The 19,025-nt window shown below is 44.7% G+C and overlaps 1 long non-coding RNA gene across 1 annotated transcript; it reads right to left on the bottom strand.

Annotated features, from left to right (window-relative positions):
- Positions 1–4,718: 4,718 nt before the first annotated feature.
- Positions 4,719–10,045, bottom strand: LOC130282385 (uncharacterized). Its single transcript, XR_008846370.1, has 3 exons — positions 10,014–10,045; positions 9,709–9,909; positions 4,719–5,028 (listed from the first exon to the last, which is right to left on the bottom strand). It is a non-coding gene; the product is annotated as an uncharacterized LOC130282385 (long non-coding RNA).
- Positions 10,046–19,025: the final 8,980 nt, after the last annotated feature.

The raw sequence follows: 19,025 nt of genomic DNA, 5'->3' as shown, positions 1-19,025 counted from the left end.
AAACACATTGATGCTTACTGACCAGCAGCACAAAATATAACTGTAACAAGAAACAATAGTAGGATGCTTTGCATGTCTAATGTGTATGCTAAATTCTGGAACAATTTTTTACTTGCAAAACATATTGCATTGATAAGTCACAGTGCAATGGTAGCAGAACATCCTTCACATGGTGTTTTGTTTCCTTCTTTATTTTGCATGAAACACACTGCCAACAACCTGTTTAGTAAGAAATGCCAGGCAAACACTTTATAAAGTTACTGTTAGCTTTGTAGGAAGGGTGCCTATAGGAGGAATCCTTTTTAGCAGAACTTTGTTTCTACAGGCATTCATGAGTCAATACATGTTTGCCTGGAATTCACAGGCTTCAAGAGCCATAACCTTTTTTTGTTTTCCATCAGCAAAGCTGTATGTGGCTTAGATTTTTGGGATTTTGTTTTGGAGGAGTGATTTGTACATTAGTTTTTTTTTCTTCATTTTTCATATTTTATTAGCTTATTCACAGATACAACAGACTACCCCCCAAAAAAGGGAGAAAGGGTAAAATAAAACATGTGGTACAATTCTGAATAAGAGCATTGCTATATCTATCATAGCAACATATGTTCACATAATATCACATCAGTAAACATCAAAATAACCACTGCAAATGTAAAAAGACCTAGTATGTACCAATGCACAGGCAACTTCAAAACAAGTAAAGGGGTACTCCAGGATAGAAAAATGTATCCCTTATCCAGAGGATAAGTGTAAGACCACTGGGCCCCCCTTCCCAGAGCGCTCTCCTGCACGGCGCCCTGGCTCTCCTTCTAAATGATGCTCCCTCCAGGCAGCTCTATTGGAAAGCCAGAGATTCCCGAGTGCGTCTCCAATAGAGATGCATTGAGGGCACGTGTTGGCCATCGCTTCATGCATTGTTCGATGCGTCCCTTTAGGAGGAGAGTTGGGGAGCTGGGCAGGAGATTTTTTGAGTCCCAGCGGTTGGAAGACTCAGGATAGGGGATAGGTTTTTCTAACCCGGAGTACTCCTTTAAGAAAGATGAGTGAAAGGGACAGCATAGGTAGAGAGAAAAAGAAAGAAATACAGAGAGAATAGTGGTAAGGTGTAGTTTAAATTCAGACTATTTATGTTGCAAACATCCAAATAATTTGTTTCACTTTATTTAAGTAAAAAAAAACTAAAAAAAAACATCTCTCAATCTCTCAAATAGAACTTTAAAATAATGATTTATTCTTGTTTGTTTAAATAATTGATGCAAAAAAAAATTCCTAACCTTCCCCAAAAGCTGCCACTTTCTACTATGCTTACTTTATGATTACTATTCCAAATACTGATTAAGCTGAAAAACTATTTTACCCCAAATTCATATTTGTATTCCATCCCAAACATTCAGTACCCCATGGGTAAAAAAAAAACTATTAAACTATTTGTTGTTCTCTCTCATATATTCCTGCCTCAAGTAACATTAATGTATATGTTTAAGTTATGTAAGTTAGCTTTATCTTGCAAAGTTGATCTGTCAGTTACTCTTTAAGAAAGCTGGAACCAGTTGGATGTAGAATATTATTTATCATTAGTGAAATCCATGCTTCAAAGAATTCACACCTACAAATTCCAAAGAGTAGCAACAAAATACAAACTGGGATTTTTTGTTGTTAATGTTTCCATAATTGTTTCCTCTCCTTGAGCTGGAAAAACAGATGCCATGAATCAAAATAATTCACTTTCATTTGTTTGAAGTATTTGTGTAAAAAAGCTGGGTGAATATCCTCTACTTGTGGTGACTCCATAATTTTTTTTTTAGTAGTCATATTAGGCAGTACCTTTGCCATGGCCTTATAGGCTCTTACCTATGACAATCCTTGAGGCTTTTGTGCCAGCTGCCATGGTAAGGGGTAAATCATGACATGTCCATAAATGTCATATAGGTGCCTGCTTCACATCCAAGATAGAAAACAAAACCTAGACTAAGGGTGCATTCACACCACGATTTGTTAATAGGGTTACCGGATCCGGCTGGGGGATGTGAAAATCTCTTTCATTTGAATAAGCCGACCGGAGTCAGATAGTGACTCTGGTCGGCTCATTTTTGCCCCATATCCGGTTTTGTGACCAGTCTGAAAACCTTAGTATACCACGGTTTTCAGTCCGGTCAATTTCGGGGAAATGTTAGTAAATGAGGCCCACTGTGTCAGTTTTACCATAAAGTGCACTGCAAAAAAAATGGAGCCTCCCAAATAATTACATTTCACGCCACAAATAATATTTGTCTTGTTGCACCATACATTTTATGGCAAAATAAAAAAAATTTAATTACAAAGCCCTCAGATGGCTTGTAGATGGAAAAATAAAAGGCAAGGAGGAAAAAATAGAAACACCAAAATTAAATTTGGCTTTGTCCACAAAATCAAAACCTGCTATGTCCTTAACCCCTTAGCCCATTTTTGCCCCTAGGATACAGACAATTTCCTTTTTCGTGTTTTTGTTTCCTCATTTTTTTCAAACTGCACTCGCTTTATAGGCATTAAGGAAGCCATAGCCTCACTGGTAATGGGGGCAGTCGCAATCCCACCACTGCCATCATTAACTCTTTATACGCCGTGATCAATGTCATTCACTGCGTCTAAAGTGAAAGATGCCAGCAGCTCAGTAGAGCTCATCGGACCCCAGCGACGTGATTGTGGGGGTCCCATGAGCTAAGATGGGGGTGGAAGGTCCCCTTACCTGCCTCCAGCCACCGGTAGGACACTGCACTGATGCAGTCTGGAAGAGCTAGGCTGTGTCAGTGGAGCGCTAGGCTGTATCAGTGAAGCGCTGATTTCATTGTTCAATGCTATGCTATGTAATGTTCAATGCTAACAGTAAGCAGTGAATGCAGTATAATGATTGTATGTAAAAGTCTATGGGTACTTAAAAAGTTTAAAATAAAAAAATGTTTCTAAAATATACAGTGGGGCAAAAAGGTATTTAGTCAATCACCAATTGTGCAAGTTCTCCCACTTAAAAAGATGTAATTTTCTTCATAGGTATACCTCAACTATGAGAGACACAATGAGAAAAAAATCCATAAAATCACATTGTCTGATTTATTTGCAAATTATGGTGGAAAATAAGTATTTGGTCACCTATAAACAAGCAAGATTTCTGGCTCTCACAGATGTGTAACTTCTTCTTTAAGAGTCTCCTCTGTCCTCCACTCGTTACCTGTATTAATGGCATCTGTTTGAACCTGTTATCAGTATAAAAGACACCTGTCCACAACCTCAAACAGTCACACTCCAAACTCCACTATGGTCAAGACCAAAGAGCTGTCGAAGGACACAAGAAACCAAATTGTTGACCTGCACAAAGCTGGAAAGACTGTATCTGCAATAGGCAAGCAGCTTGGTGTGAAGAAATCAACTGTGGGAGCAATTATTAGAAAGTGGAAGACATACAAGGCCACTGATAATCTCCCTCGATCTGGGGCTCCATGCAAGATCTTACCCCGCGGTGTCAAAATGATCACAAGAATAGTGAGCAAATATCCCAGAGCCATACAAGCGGACCTAATGAATGACCTTCAGAGAGCTGGGACCAAATTAACAAAGGCCACTATCAGTAACACACTAGGCCGAAAGAGGCTCAAATCATGCAGTGCCAGACGTGTCCTCCTGCTTAAGCAAGTACATGTCCGAGTCTGAAGTTTGTTGGGGGGGGGGGGGGGGGAATTGGGATGATCCAGAAGAGTATTGGGAGAATGTCATATGGTCAGATGAAACCAAAGTAGAACTTTTTGGTAAAAACTCAACTCGTCCTGTTTGGAGGAGAAAGAATGCTGAGTTGCATCCAAAGAACACCACACCTACTGTGAAGCATGGGGGTGGCAACATCATGCTTTGGGGCTTTTTCTCTGCTACGGGACCAGGACAACTGATCTGTGAAAAAGAAAGAATGAATGGGGCCATGTATTGTGACATTTTGAGTGAAAGCCTCCTTCCATCAACAAGGGCATTGAAGATGAAACATGGTTGGGTCTTTCAGCATGACAATGATCCCAAACACACCGCTCGGGCAACGAAGGAGTAGCTTTGTAAGAAGCATTTCAAGGTCCTGGAGTGGCCTAGCCAGTCTCCAGATCTCAACCCATAGAAAACCTTTGGAGGGATTTGAAAGTCTGTTTTGCGCATGAACAGCCCCAAAACATCACTGCTCTAGAGGAGATCTGCATGGAGGAATGGGTCAAAATACCAGCAACAGTGTGTGAAAACCTTGTGAAGACTTACAGAAAACATTTGACCGCTGTTATTGCCAACAAAGGGTATATAACAAAGTACAGGTCCCAGAGGAGGATCATCAGACATCTTGTGGATGTGACATACAAATCTCGGATGATGAATGCAAACTGGATGGCTAGGAACAAGAAGCTTCGTATGGAGTGAAGGAAATAATCCCTTATGTGCCGCATATGATCTGCTGCTGACCTGCATTTGGGTGATTGTTTACTATGTACACTGTATTGATAGGAATATGTATCTACAATATATAAGTATCTACATAAAGAAGAAATTGCATAAGACTTTTTTACACGTGTCTACTTTCATACATTGGACTTGGTCTGGAGTTGGGTTAGAGACTCTAGCTGACAGGTTACTACAGTCATTGCGATTGATGAATCCTGTCTGGTTCTACATGTGAGATTGTAAAAGGAAACATTTGCATCTTGGATGGACCTTCATCCACCTGATTCTTTAATATCACAGTTTCTACAACACAACGCCTATGTCTCTACCCCTGGTTAGGTTTCAGATGTAAGCTGTTATATAATTGTGTATTAGGTAGGCATCAGGAAAGAAGAGTTTATTAGTGCAGCAGAATCTATTGTAAAGTGACAAGGACAATAAGGGCTCTGTCTGAGTTGTTTTCAGTTTCATTTGGCAAAGTTCTGTATACTCAAAGGTTCATATTCATCCTTTCCAAATATTTATACAGCTCAAGGTCACATTCTGGTAAGTCCATCCCATAAATCCATGAGGTATTTCAGAGTCCTGGGAGAAAACATTGATGAAAGGAATAGTTCTTCAATATAAAATGGGAATTTGTCTAAAAAAAGTTTCAGAATTGATCAGTAAAATATTTGTAACAATTAAAGTGGTTGTCCAGGATTAGAAAAACAGAGCTGATCTCTTCCAATAATAGCACCACCCCTGTCCTCAGGCTGTGTGTGGTATTGCGGCTCAGTTCCATTAAAGTGAATGGAGCCAAACTGTAATATTGCACACAACCTGAGGTGTGGTACTGTTTTTGTTGGAATTTAGTTCTGTTTATCTATTTTTGGATAACCCCTATAAACAAAAGCAAAATTGTATTATTGAAGGAATCATTCATTTTGTCATCTGAAAGATCATTCAAAGGTGCAACTTACTCACCTGGCGCAAATAATTTATAGAGATAGAGGGTCTTTAATTGGTAGAACCTTAAAGTGAATCAGTTATTATCATTTAAAGGGGTACTCTGGGGAACTAAAACTTATATCCTATCTTTGTAGTTTGAACCACTCCCCATACTGTATTTAGAAATGTAGCCGCCATCCTGTGTAAAAGGGATGTGTCCATTCCCTGGAGTTCCCCTTTAATGAGAATCTATACGATACTTTTAATATTGTGCTTACCGTATATACTCGAGTATAAGCCGACCCAAATATAAGCCGAGGCCCCTAATTTCACCCCAAAATCCCAGGAAAAGTTATTGACTCGAGTATAAGCCTAGGGTGGGAAATACATCATCCCCCCTGTCATCATCCAGGCCCCGTCTTTAACACCCTCATCATCATCACCCTGTCATCATCAACGCCTTTCATCATCCCCCCTTCATCATCCCCTTGTCATCATCCCACCCCCCCCTTCATCATCCCCTTGTCATCATCCCAGCCCCCATCTTCATCATCCCCTTGTCATCATCCCACCCCCCCTTCATCATCCCCTCCCCCCCTTCATCATCCCCTTGTCATCATCCCACACACCCCCTTCATCATCCCCTTGTCATCATCCCACACCCCCCCTTCATCATCCCCTTGTTATCATCCCACACACCCCCTTCATCATCCCCCTGTCATCATCCCCTTGTCATAATTCCACACCCCCTTCATCATCCCCTTGTCATCATCCCACACCCCCCCTTCATCATCCCCTTGTCATCATCACCACGTCATCAGCCCCCCCCCCCCCACTTTCATCATCACCGCTTGTCAATGTCTGATACAGTGGTCTTCAACCTGCGGACCTCCAGAAGTTTCAAAACTACAACTCCCAGCAAGCCCGGGCAGCCATCGGCTGTCCGGGCTTGCTGGGAGTTGTAGTTTTGAAACCTCTGGAGGTCCGCAGGTTGAAGACCACTGCGGCCTTCGACATCATCCAGCTCATCCAGCTTCATTACCAACGTCCCTCTGCATCGTTGTCAAGGCAACGCCTCTATTCTGGGCCCGAAGCGAGGAGAAGAGGCCCCCCGGTGAAGATGGCAGCCCGGGACCACTATCCCACCGGACGACCTCCCCACCGGACAGTCCTGCAGCACCGGACCAGCGCACCCTAACGTCCCGCCGAGTGGAGGTGAGTACAGAACTAAAGGGGGTGAGAGGGGCTGGATGATGTCGAATGCCGCAGTGATCTTCAACCTGCGGACCTCCAGAGGTTTCAAAACTACAACTCCCAGCAAGCCCGGACAGCCGATGGCTGCCCGGGTTTGCTGGGAGTTGTAGTTTTGAAACATCTGGAGGTCCGCAGGTTGAAGACCACTGAGGGCGGAGAGTTCACTCGAGTATAAGCCGAGGGGGGAGTTTTCAGCACGAAAAATCGTGCTGAAAAACTCGGCTTATACTCGAGTATATACGGTTATCATACACAATATGCTAATAACAGCATTTTCTGCCCTGACCGACTGAAAGGCATCATGAAGTTGTGTCCATAGCGCAGAGTCACCAATGAAACCACTGAAATAAATGTATTTATCCTTGGGCAAACAGAATATATGGCACACACAAAGATAGGCACCCTGTAAGTGGCACCTGTAAAAATGTATGTTGTACAATTACAACTTTGGTTGTTCTTGGTGCAGGCATGATACAAAATCTCTTGGTGCCCACAACAGGGGTTACAGAATGACCCAATTACATTTGACTACAGTGGAGACCCACCTCAGTTGGTAATTGGCTTAGTGGACATTTCCTGTATGTTAAGATGGAGGACAGAAAGCTCTGAGCAGCGGGACCAGCACTGTCAGAACAAAGTGCACGCGAGTACAGTTTTTTTATTTACTCCTGCCCCCCTGAGCAGTTTTAAATGGTAAAATATTTTCTTGATAACCTCTTTAACAGCCTGTAAAATGGCAGATTGGGTTACACAAACCGCAGTATGCTTGTAATTAAATAATGAATTCTAGTTACAAATCTGGATCGGAAGCCAAGACTCTTATAGGAATGACCGTTATCAGAAGGGCATCTTGTTAGTCTTGTAGTGTTTCAGTATGCATTATGTCATAAGGAGGCACCTGTCTATCTGACCTCATCCAAATAGTAACTTCAATCCTGTAAACTGGTCCCATTAACTTTTTAATTGAAAAGCAGAGTAGAAAGTTAAGTTAAAGATAAGTTGAAGTTCAGTGTCTAATGTGACATTGTAATCCTCCGTATTGTCCTCCCACAACCCTGTCTATCTTATGGCGCATACAGCTGTTCTCTTTTCCAAAAGTAATGTATTAGGAACATGACTCTGTTCCCAGATAAGACACTGGGGTGGCTGTTTTGGGCTTCTTTTTAACAAGGATTCCTCAAGCCATTAGATAAGTCTGCAAATTGGAACTATGAGAAAAGAGTCTTTCATGGAAGTCATTGGTTTAATACTAGGTAATGTGTTCAGCTAACAGGTCATGTGCTAAAGTGGGCTTTGTAGGTCATACATTTCCTTATAGTTTGATCTCTAATAAGAAAGAGAACACGATGTGGCAGAAAAGGAGGAGTGACTTTCAAGTTGTAACTTTTCACTTTAGATACATGACATCTCTTTAGATACATTACATTAATTGATGACTTGTACAATTATCATTTTCATCGCTTGCTCTATTTGCTTTTATAAATAAGTGACTTGTTTAGGGGGAATGGTGCACTTCAACTACAAACCCACTTTTAAGCAGCAGACTTAGGTTTTGTTGACATACTGTTTTATGCCTCATTTTGAGCTTTGCAAAACAGCAGTTTTTGAGACTCCAAAATAGCTTACATTTTCTGCCGACTTTTAAGCCTTCTGTTTATTTTGGCTCTTTTATTGTACTGAATATTTTTTGGCCTTATTTGTAGCTGTCCTTGGGCCAAAATGTGGACCAAAAAAGCCACAAAAATGACTTGACTATAAATGGCAGGTGACTTAATTTTACAGCTGTAAAAATGGCATCTCAAAAATAAATACATGCGGGAGGGGCTGTTTTGCTATTGATTGGGCAAAATAAAAAGAAAAACTATGTTTTTTTGCCCTTTGTTTGAGCTGCAAAATGTCAGTTTTACAGTCATTTTACAGCCCAAAAAGAGGGCAACAAACTGTGAACATAACCTTAAAGGGTACCTCTCATCAAATAAACTTTTGATATATTTTAGATTAATGAATGTTGAATAACTTTCCAATAGCATGTTAATGAAAAATATGCTTCTTTCTATTGTATTTTTCCCGATCAGTCCTGTCAGCAAGCATTTCTGACTCATGCTGGAGTCCTAAACACTCAGAGCTGCCAGCCTGCTTTGTTCACAGCCAAACAGGCTGTGAACAAAGCAGGCTGGCAGCTCTGAGTGTTATCCTTTGTGAACAAAGCAGACTGGCAGCTCGTAGTGTTTAGGACTCCAGCATGAGTCTGAAATGCTTGCTGCCAGGACTGGTAGGGAGACCCCTAGTGGTCATTTCTTCAAAGTGGAAAATTAAATAGAAAGAAGCATATTTTTTAATAACATGCAATTGTGAAGTTATTCTGCATACATTAATCTATAATATATCAAAAGTTTTTTTGATGAGAGGTACCCTTTAAAGGAAACCTGACAAATCATTAGCTTTTACTCATGTTTATTGGACCCTACTACCACCTGGACCTGCATGAAGTTGCTGCATCTATTCCCCTTGTTGTTTTTTTTAGTGTTTGTTGCAGGGATGGATCATAGAACACTGGATGGGAATGCTACCATGTGGTTCATCTACATCCTCCTGGGCATTGTTTTTAACATTTCCTGGTATCAGTAAGTATGGTCAAAGAACTGTGATTTGTTTAAACGCATGTGTTAGCATAGGGACTTGAAAAACAAAGAGGACCCTTCACTCTTGAGCTTGCAAATTGGGCCAAAATATTGACTAATACCTAATGTTTATAGTTTTTTTCAGGCACTTCTTATGGAGCAGCTAAAAGACACTGTTTATTTGGGTCACATAGCAGGCGGGATAGAAGGATATCGAGCACTGTTTACAGCTTCAGCTGACAGGTACAAATAGTGAGGGCAGAAGGGTAATGTGGTATCCAAAACTGTTATAGAAGACATAGTGCACATGTTTGATATGTACATACTGTAATAAATACTGCCATTGCCATTGCTGCTGGAATTCTAATTGCCCACTGATATTGCTGCCTTTATGATGCAATTTTCGTCAGCATATCATTATATATCATTCAAATCCAGAATACAGAAGAGGGCTACTCACCCATTGTAGTACAACTGTAACTTAATTTTCTTTGGTGGGTACAAATGATAGCAGCGGGGATGTACAGCATGCGGGCAGGGGAGCTGCAATCAGTGTGACAGCTGTTTAGTACACTGCTACGTCCTTTCTCAAGCCCGGGATAATCCAGGGAGCCTTTTGTGGTCATGGTTTGGGCATGGTCTTAGTTGCACTGTGTAAGCACTAATTCATGACAAGCAAAAAGTCACAATGTTGGTACTCTGGGATACCATAACTTATTCCCTATCCTAAGGATACCTTCAGCATTCATTATTACAGCTAGTTACCTAGGTTACCTAGCACCACTTCACTGTTGAAGCAGATGGCCGGGCTGCTGGCGTCACTTCCTGTACATAGCAAAAGAAGACTAGGTGGTATATATGTATAATGCATTTGGCAAACCATAAGACCCTTTCACTTTTTTCACATTTTGTTATGTTGAGGCTACGTGCTAAAATAAAAAAATAAAGTCTATCCACATCAATCTCTATTAAAGGGGTACTGCGGTGAAAAACAAATGTTTTCAAATTAACTGGTGCCAGAAAGATATACAACATTTTCTGTAGAGCATACAGCAGCTGATAAGTACTGGAAGGATTAAAATTTTTTAACCCCTTAAGGACGCAGCTCATTTTAACCTTAAGGACGCAGCCCTTTTTTGCAATTCTGACCACTTTCACTTTATGCATTAATAACTCTAAGATGCTTTTACCGATTATTCTGATTCTGAGATTTTTTTTCGTGACATATTCTACTTTATTTAAGTGCTAAATTTTCGTCGTTACTTGCATCCTTTCTTGGTGAAAAATCCCAAAATTTCATTAAAATGTTGAAAATGTAGCAATTTTTTAACTTTTAAACTCACTGCTTGTAAGGAAAATGGATATTCCAAATAAATTTTATATTGATTCTCAAATACAATGTCTTCTTTATGTTGGCATCATAAAATGGACATATTTTTACTTTTTGAAAACATTAGAAGGCTTCAAAGTGTAGCAGCAATTTTCAAAATTTTCATGAAAATTGCAAAATCTGAAGGGACAGATGTTACAGAACTACAACTCCCAGCATACCTGGGCCATCTAGGCATGCTGTGAGTTGTAGTTTTGCAATATCTGGAGGGCTACCGTTTGGGCACCACTGTAATAGTGGTCTCCAAACTGTGACCCTCCAGATGTTGCAAAACTACAACTCCCAGCATGCCCTGACAGCCTTTGGCTGTCTGGGCATTCTGGAAGTTGCAGTTTGGCAACCACTAGGAAGACAGCAGTAATATTGCTTTACTGCCACCTTCCTTGATGCTCCACGCTGTTGCCTCCCTACCTACGCCGCTGATCTCTACTGATGCCACCGATGATCGCCGGTCCCAACCGCATCTTCTTCAAAGTTCCCGGCCGCCATCTTCTCCCCCGATTCTGCCCGACATCCAGGGGTGGGCAGAGTGGGGGTTTCCATGGCAACCCTCCGTCTTCAACTGCCATTGGTCAGTACTCATTGCTGACTAATGGCAGGGGATTGGAGGGGGTGGCACCTCGCTCCTATCCCTTAGGATGATCGGGGCTGTCACTGACAGCTCCGATCATCCCTATTTTCCGGGCAATCGGGTCTCTGGTGACCCGATTGCCCGGAAAATAGGGATGATCGGAGCTGTCAGTGACAGCCCCGATCATCCTAAGGGATAGGAGCGAGGTGCCACCCCCTCCTATCCCCTGCCCCTCCCAGCCCGGAATAGCAGAAAATTTCATGTCTGAATTGACATGCGATTTCCTGCGATCACCAACATGGGGGGACTCAGGAATGATTTCAGCAGGCATCCCGGTCCCTGACCGGCTAGCGGCGGGGACCGGAATTCCCACGGGCGTAATCATAAGCCCTACGTCCTTAAGGACTCGGGATGCAGGGCGTATGCATACGCCCTGCGTCCTGAACAGGTTAATAGAAGTAATTTACAAATCTGTTTAACTTTCTGGCATCAGTTGATTTGAAACCATTTTTTCCACCTTTAAACAGGCACTGTCAGAATCAAGACTTTTTAAATGAAAAAATGTAATCTCCTTTTTAATGGTAATGCCACCTCGAAACGCGTCTGTGCTGTGCCACCTGCTTGGATTAAGTCCTTTTACCGTGGATCGCGCCAGGTACCCTGGATTTTTTCTCTTACACTCCTCTACCTATAGTCTACATTTGGCCCCGAGGAACCAACTCCTGGGAGGCAGCACCACTAATATCCATACACTCCAATACGCTATAAGTTGTTGTGTCTTGGAAAACACAACAGCCAAAGGTGAGCAGTTTATTCAATGTACCGTATTTATCGGCGTATAACACGCACTTTTTAGGCTAAAATTTTTAGCCTAAAGTCTGTGTGCGTGTTATACGCCGATACCCCCCAGGAAAGGCAGGGGGAGAGAGGCCGTCGCTGCCCGCTTCTCTCCCCCTGCCTTTCCTGGGGTCTAGAGCGCTGCTGTCGGCCCTTTTCACCCCCTGGTTAAAAGGGGGAGAGAAGGGGCAGCGGCACCCATTGCCGGCGCCGCTGCCCCGTTGCCTCCCCCCATCCCCGGTGGCATAATTACCTGAGTCGGGTCCGCGCTGCTCCGCTGCTCCAGGCCTCCGTCGTTGCTATGCGCTGAACGGCGCGGCGCATGACGTCAGAGCGCCGCGCTGTGCATAGCAACGACGCTGGGGACGCACGACGGAGGCCTGGAGCAGCGCGGACCTGACTCAGGTAATTATGCCACCGGGGATGGGGGGAGGCAACGGGGCAGTGGCGCCGGCAATGGGTGCCGCTGCCCCTTCTCTCCCCCTGGCTGTCGGCTGTCGGCAGGGGGTGAAAAGGGCCGACAGCAGCGCTATAGACCCCAGGAAAGGCAGGGGGAGAGAAGCGGGCAGCGACGGCCTCTCTCCCCCTGCCTTTCCTGGGGGTATATCGGGGTATACACGCGCACACACGCACCCTCATTTTATCATGGATATTTGGGTAAAAAACTTTTTTTACCCAAATATCCTTGGTAAAATGAGGGTGCGTGTTATAGGCCGGTGCGTGGTATACCCCGATAAATACGGTAATAACACTTGCACCACCTTCCAATACAATACTTCTCTATGGGAAGCTCTGCTTATCGTTTTTGTCCATAGCCATCTATCTCCTTTTAAAGAAGTTGTGTCTTATAAAAAAAAAAAAAGACCACTAGGGGGGGTCCTCATACTATCCAGAACATAATCCTGTCCAACTGCAGCATCATCTTTGTCCCAGCTGAAACACAGGCTGGGGCAAAGTCCAGAAAGTGAGGGTGAGACCAGCACTCCTCTGTGCTCACTCCTGTCTTGTCTATCAGACTACAGCATGAAAACAGAAAAAAAAGGGGATAAAGAGCAGCCTGCAGTGATTGGATAAGGAGAGCAAGCACAGCACAGCAAACCAGGGAGGAAGTGAATGCAGGGTGAATAAGGGAGGAATAAGCTTAGTGCTTGGCTGTGACACACCCCTTCCTGAGCAGTGGATGTCAGAATAAGTGAGCAGCAGAACATACGAATTTGTGTGCCAAATACAGAACCTAGACAAGTAAAAAAGACATGTAAAGAATCTGCACAACCTAGTGAGTAACATATGTAAGCATTATTTTTTCTGTGATATGACAGGTATGCCTTAATACCCCATAATTCATTATTTTTTGAAAGACACATCTCTTCAAATATAAGTTCACGCAGCTGAGAATGCATATAAGAACAAAAATCAAGCCATGAAGTGGAAAGAACTGTCTGTGGAGCTCAGAAGTGTAGGCTTCTATGTAATTAGCAGCAAGATTCATGTGGCGCTGACAGGCCCAGATGAGATACAGTGGGAACCATAAAAAAGGATTTACTCACCCAGATGCAACGCGTTTCACTGCACATGCGCAGGAAAATGAGTTACATATTGGTGAATAAATCCTTGTGTCACGTATGGGCAGGGAAGAGTGAAGCCCTGAACTCACCCGCTCCCATTTGCCCTGCCTATTTTTGTACCCACACTAGGTGATGGGTCCACAACCACGGTGACAATCCCTGCCTGAATAAATGCAGGGAGTAAAATACAATAAAATACAATACAGACGGAGGTCGGGACACTGTATGGAATCACACACACACAATATATCACAGTCCACAAGCCTAGTCAGTACCAAGAGATAACAGAAAAACCAAATCGCAGAAACGGAAGAAGAGTCAGAGAGCGGGTCAAATAGGCCAGAAATACAAGATGCAGTACAAATGCTGGCTAGGAGTATGAGCTCTTTCGCAGGCAAGAGCTGGATGAATACTGAGGGTTTAAATAGGGAGCTAAGCAGGTGAAAAGCCAACAACGTCAGCTGACCATCCATAGAAAAGGGTGTTTCCACAGTAACCAGAATAACAAAAGACCTCAGTGCAGATTAACCCTTTGGGTTCTCTACAGTACTCCCCCCCCCCCACACACACACACACTTTTAAAAGGGCCACTGGACCCGTAACCACCTGAGAGTACAAAGGTCTTGACTTGGATACAGATGGACCATCAAGGTCCTCATCTGTATCCTCATCCTCCAAATCACACCACTCATTGGTGTCCTCACAGCCATCCTCCAGAATCTCACTACTTCCCTCTGACCGCAAGTCTGCATGAGTGCTCTCGACAATTTTATTGCCCATGGTGCCACAACAAGCGGATTCAGCCAGAGGTTACTGCAAAACAGGCTTTACAACACTTTTAGATGTTATATCAGGTTGCATACTAGATGAAACAATGCCCCCCAGAAGAAGAGAGGCATGACATACCTGTGCGCCCAAGTGGCCTCCACGATTACCACTTGGGCATGGAGTCTTGACACAGGAGGCGATAAAGTGTGTATTCTCCCCACAGTAAGAACACAGGCCGTTTAGTCTGTGAAATCTTCTGCACTTCTCCGGGGTTCGAATTGACCCTATCTGCATGGGTTCCACCTCAGGCATAAGTTGGTTATTACAGTCAGGAAAAGAGTCACGCAAAAGAGGAGGATTAGAGGAAGATGAACACTCACGTAGATGTCTCGGGCAGCTAATGTCATGTCTTGGTCAAGGGTGTCAGTAGAGGGGTAAGTCACCAGCATGTCTTTTAAGCTGTCGGATAATCCCAGTCTAAACTGGCAAACCAAAGCTGGGGTATTCCACCGAGAAGCCACACACCACTTTCTAAAGTCTGCACAATACTCCTTAACGGGTCTGCGACCCTGCTTTAATGTACGCAGCTGAGATTAAGCATATGCAGCACAGTCTGGTTCTGCATACAAGAGCTACCAATCCCGCAAATAGTTAATCCACAGAGGTCAACTCAAGGTCATTGGGACCAAGGGAAAATACCCATTCCTTGGGACCTCCTTGCAAAAGGGACATAATTATTCTCACTCTCTGGGCCTCGGTGCCAGAAGAGGAAGGCCTCAGACAAAAACATAACTTGCAACTTTCACAGAAGGCCTTAAACATTTTTCAGTTACTTGAAAACCGATCTGGGAGACGCACTTGCGGCTCCACAGGAGCTGGGACAGAACCAGATGACACATGGGTATGGGCAGACTCCAACTCCTGGATTCTAACTAGCAAATTCTGGAATAACTGCTCCTGATCTTGCAGTTTCTGAATCAAGGTCTGAACTGATGCTGACTGAGACAGAGAAGACTCACACTGCTGAAGTCTTTCAGCTAAATCCTGACTCAGCTGAGTTAAACCCTGCATTTGCTCTACCAACGCAGACATAGCTTCCATAGCAGGAGCACGGCAAATGCAGGTGTGTGGGCCTGTGAAAATGTCACATATAGGCAGAGAAGAGTGAAGCCCTGAACTCACCCGCTTCCACTTGCCCTGCCTACTTGCGTACCCACCCTAGGCGACGGGTACACAATCACAGTGACAGTCCCTCCCTGAATAAGTGCAGGGAGTAAAACCTCAACAAAATAAACTTACAATACAGATGGAGGTCGGGACACTCTATGGAATCACACACACTAATAGAAATAATAAGTAAACATACACACACAATGGCCCTGATTTACTATTGCATACTCAACATGTTTTGTCTGGTTGTGGGCCAGAATGTACGCCAGAATTTGCAACAGAATTGGAAAAAAACGACTGTCAAGAAAAGGGCCGTGCCCCCAACATTTTCGCAAAAAAAAAAAAAAAACATATTTACTAAGGTTTCCACAGAAAATGTGGTGAATTTGAGCTGAAGAAAACCCTACAGATCAGAGAATGTGTAAAAAAGAAGCAAAATGTAGGGAAAAAGTGCAAAATGTAGGGAAACATTAGTAAATACCATGGGAAAAAATTGTAGGGAAATAAAACCCAGAAAGAAACCTACAAGCCAAATCTCAGAAACGGGAGAGGAGTCAGAGAACGGAGCCAATGGGTGAAATATGTCAGAAATACAAGATACAGTACAAACACTAGCTAGGAGTATGAGCTCTTTCGCAGGCAAGAGCTGGATGAATACTGAGGGTTTAAATAGGGAGCTCAGCAGGTGAAAAGCCAACGAGGTCAGCTGACCATCCAGAGAACAGTGCGTTTCCACAGTAACCAGAATAACAAAAGACCTCAGTGCAGATTAACCATTTGGGTTCTTACACATTTTTTATGGTTCCTGCTGTGTCTCATCTGGGCCTGTCAGCATCACATGAGTCTTGCTGCTAACTACATAGAAGCCCACACTACTCAATTGCCGAATTGAAAACAGGAGGGCTGCATATAGTCTTTCATTGGCTATTTTGATATATGCTCATCATTGTTGTGTATGATTTACACAACCACCCAGGGTAAGCGGCTGTGATCCCCTATAGCCTTACCCACCCTCCGGTATTGTTTTACACTATGGAGCGCTCCTCTTTTCTCTTTTAGATTGTGGAGCTCAGAGACAAAATTGTATGTGTCAGGATCCGGACTGGTATGCAGAGAGGACACTGGAGGTGGATCCTCTGTGTCAGTGAGGTGATGGCGTGGGCCGTACCAGGGGAACGGAATCTAAGGGGTTACTGGTTTTCACCAGAGCCCGCCGCAAAGCGGGATGGACTTGCAGCGGCAGGTAACCCCCAGGTTGTTCCACCCGATAGCGACTCAACCCCACTGACAGCTGAGACAGGCCGGTACACAGGGACAAGGCAAGAGCAAGGTCGGACGTAGCAGAAGGTCTGGACAGGCAGCAATGGTTCGTAGTCAGGGGCAACGGCAAGGGTCTGGATACACAGGCTTGGGATACACAGAACGCTTTCTCAGGGCACTAGGGAAACAAGATCCAGCAAGGACAGGAAGGGGAAGTGGGTTTTTATAGTGGAGGGAGTGTAAGGAACAGATTGGGCCAGGCACCAATTAATGGTGCACTGGCCCTTTAAATCGAAAAGACCCGGCGCGCACTCGCCCTAGAGAGCGGGACCGTGCGCGCCGGGGCTGAGACAGAGGACGGGGCAGGTAATCAGAACGGGATGCGACCCGCAAGCGGACTAGTGCCGCCATGCAAATTGCATCCTTGCCGGCAGCACTGTAGCAGCGCTCCCGGTCAGAGTGAGAGACCAGGGCGCTGCAGGAGGGCAGACGCCGTGAGCGCTCCGGGATGGATGCGGGACCCGGAGCGCTCGGCATTACAGTACCCCCCCCCCCCCCCTTAGGTCTCCCCCTCTCTTTGAATCCTAGAAACCTGTGGACGAGTTGGTAATCAGGGACACTAGTGGCTGGCATGCCGAAGGTAGGGACAGGAGCAGGGGAGATCAGAGACTCTGGAGGTATGATGTGCTGAGGAAGAGCTTCTGTCCTGACAGTCCTCATGAAGACCTGGCAATGGTGTGGTACCTGGGAGCAAATCGATAGGACAGTCATAAGGTCTGTGTGGAGGTAAGATCTCTGCTTGCTTTTTACAGAAGACATCAGCATAGTCCTGATAGGCCTTAGAAAGACCTGGCAATGGAGTTGTAATGGAGACTTGGCAAGAAGGAACTGAGTGAAGACAACGCTTGTGGCAAGAAGATCCCCAACTTTTAATGTTCCCAGTGGCCCAGTCGAGACTAGGCGAGTGACGTTGGAGCCAAGGCAAGCCCAGAAAAATTGTCCGAAGTATAGTTGGGCAGCACAAAAAATTCAATATGTTCATGATGGTGAATTCCCACAGTCATGAGCAGAGGTTGAGTGCGGTAACGCACAGTGCAGACCAGCCTTTCTCCATTGACAGATGAAATGACGAGAGGTTTGACGAGACAGGTAACAGGTATACAGAATTTATCGATGAGACAAAATTGTATGTGTCAGGATCCGGACTGGTATGCAGAGAGGACACTGGAGGTGGATCCTCTGTGTCAGTGAGGTGATGGCGTGGGCCGTACCAGGGGAATGGAATCTAAGGGGTTACTGGTTTTCATCAGAGCCCGCCGCAAAGTGGGATGGACTTGCAGCGGCAGGTAACCCCCAGGTCGTTCCACCCGATAGCGACTCAACCCCACTGACAGCTGAGACAGGCGCGGCACACAGGGACAAGGCAAGAGCAAGGTCGGACGTAACAAGGTCTGGGCAGGCAGCAATGGTTCGTAGTCAGGGGCAACGGCAAGGGTCTGGATACACAGGCTTGGGATACACAAAACGCTGTCTCAGGGCACTAGGGAAACAAGATCCGGCAAGGACAGGAAGGGGAAGTGGGTTTTTATAGTGGAGGGAGTGTAAGGAACAGATTGGGCCAGGCACCAATTAATGGTGCACTGGCCCTTTAAATCTGAGAGACCCAGCGCGCGCGCGCCCTAGAGAGCGGGACCGTGCACGCCGGGGCTGAGACAGAGGACGGGGCAGGTAATCAGAACGGGATGCAACCCGTAAGCAGACTGGTGCCGCCATGCGAATCGCATCCCCGCCGGCAGCACTGTAGCAGCGCTCCCGGTCAGAGTGAGAAACCGGGGCGCTGCAGGAGGGCAGACGCCGTGAGCGCTCCGGGATGGATGCGGGACCCGGAGCGCTCGGCGTTACAGTATGGAGCCTACAAAACTAGAGAAAGGTACAAAAATTATTGTGCACTGAAATTTTCGAAGTGCACAGTGGCTTCCATAATTCCTAAGAGGATGAAGTTTGAAACAACAGAACTCTTCCAAGAGCTGCTGTCCCACCAAACTAATTAATTGGGGGAGAGAGGCCTCGGTAAGGGAAATGATTAACAACCCAATGGACATTCTGGCTGAGTTCCAAAGATCTGTCTGCAGATGAGAGAAACTTCCAGAAGGTCAACCATCACTGTAGCACTTTGCCAATCTGGCTGCATGGCATAGCGACCAGAAAGAAGCTTC

Source organism: Hyla sarda, chromosome 7, assembly GCF_029499605.1.
Source record: "Hyla sarda isolate aHylSar1 chromosome 7, aHylSar1.hap1, whole genome shotgun sequence".
Lineage (NCBI taxonomy): Eukaryota > Metazoa > Chordata > Amphibia > Anura > Hylidae > Hyla > Hyla sarda.
Note: the sequence above shows the minus strand (reverse complement) of the source record. Positions and strands in the feature narration are given on the sequence as shown.